Below are 1,963 nucleotides of genomic sequence, written 5' to 3' on the forward strand. Positions count from 1 at the left end.
ACAACTGATTACTGTTTCAGGAGAGCAAGAATCCTAAATGCATGTTTAAACTCGTTTTGGCATAAATAAATCATGTCAGATGGTTTGCTGACAAAAAGCATGTGGTCATGGAGTAAGAGGACTTTAAATCAAATGTTAATGGGGTATCTGTATATACCTGAATCTGCATGTATGAGTTTTAACCTGCACGGATGAAAGAAACAAAACAACAATGTGTTTACAATTATGCATTAGATTTGTTTTACTTAAGAAAAACAGTTTGTTGGGGGCGGGGAAGGGGGGGGGACCAATTTAAATGAACGATAAGGTATTATATTCATGCCTTTAACACTGAAGTTAATATCCTGTATTACTTTCTAGCAACACATAACAGCAACAATAAGTAATAAATATAATAGTATATTATAAATATGTTAAAATATCTGACGTTTTAGACTTCGAGGCAAAAATAAAATGTACATTTCCTGTATCAAACGCCGATTCCAAGGTAATTATCAGAACCTGTTGAAAGCTCTCCAGGCTGCCCAGCGTTCTCCCTGTGGTTTATATTCCTAACAGGCTTTATGTCTCTGCAGCCGCTCGGGGGGAAAAGCTGCTTTCGTTCTGCAGAGCAGCTGTGTTTCCATATGTTGTGTTTTAAAGCTCTGACTCTTAAACCTGCCCTATATTTTTGCTTCCGTTTCTGTATGGTTTGCCATTTTCTTCTACAGTTCAATGACTGATGTATGACTGATGGAGCATCTACCACGGTGCCGACATGTTGCTGAAATGCTATTCTTACTTTGAAGACACTCAAAATAAAAAACAAAAATGCAGTATCCAATGATTAAATAGCTAATGGAGTAAATAAAGAAAAATTTAATTGATCAAAGTCGGTAGTGGCAGGTCAAAGCTGTCATGTGAATTTTGAGCAAACCTTTAAAATGTTGTAAAAAAAAACAAAACGAGAATTAGGTGGGGTTCCATCTACTAGTTTGGAGCGAATCAGCTGTGCTCCGGAAAGAGTGACTTCATCAGATGTTGATGCTCCATGTGGACCACACATCTCAGAAAATATGGAGAGAACTGGAGGTCTGAACTTTAAAATATTTAGAGATCTGTGACTCTGGTAAGGCATCACCCACCAGCAGATTGGAATGTGTGCTACGTCAAAACTTATTCAGCAAATGTTTTCATCTCCCCTTCAGCAGTTTAACTCACCAAAAACCAACTCCAGCAAGCATGGGGTTTTGTGAAATTGAGGAACCCATTTCAAATTGTACAGTTTCCATCAAGGTTTTCTAATGCTGCGCCTCACAAAATGCATCAAAAAACCCAGTTGATGCAAAAATGCCTCTTAAAACCTTTGAAAGGAGATGATGGCTGGATGAGAAAAGAAAAATTTGGTGAAAAAGTTCAATTAGAAAAAGCCTTTATTATCCTCCAAATTAGCTGCGCTAGCATTGGAAATATGCACAAAACTTTGTCAATATTCCACCAACAATTTTGCAATTGCAGTCTTTCCATTAAATAAGAAACACAATTAAAATCACACGTAAATAAGTTTGTTCACCCAATAAGTCATTAAAAGTCATTCCACACGTCTTTTTATTTGTGCTTCGCGCTATTCGTACCACAACCCACCTCATTCAAGCACCAAAACCTTTTTTAATAAAAAACACCTGAGTTATTTCAAAATATGTTTCCATTAAGCAAATTTTTTTCTAATTGCCAAATTTTGCAATTACATGGTCAGTGGAAACAGCTACTGTCTGTTATTCTGGTTCATTTTGAAAAATAATTCCTTTATTAGTAGTCAGAATATTTCTGTAATAGTGCAATTGCTACCAGGGGAAAGTGCTGAGCAACATTTGTTGCTCAGTCTGCAGATAAACAGGTTGCTCGCATTGCTGTTTTGCAGAGAGCATATGTGAGCATCGTCCCAGCAGGCTCAGTGTCTGTCCTCAGAATTGCGACCAGAGAC

Source organism: Poecilia reticulata, chromosome 10 (assembly GCF_904066995.2).
Source record: "Poecilia reticulata chromosome 10, P_reticulata-male-v2, whole genome shotgun sequence".
Classification (NCBI taxonomy): Eukaryota; Metazoa; Chordata; class Actinopteri; order Cyprinodontiformes; family Poeciliidae; genus Poecilia; species Poecilia reticulata.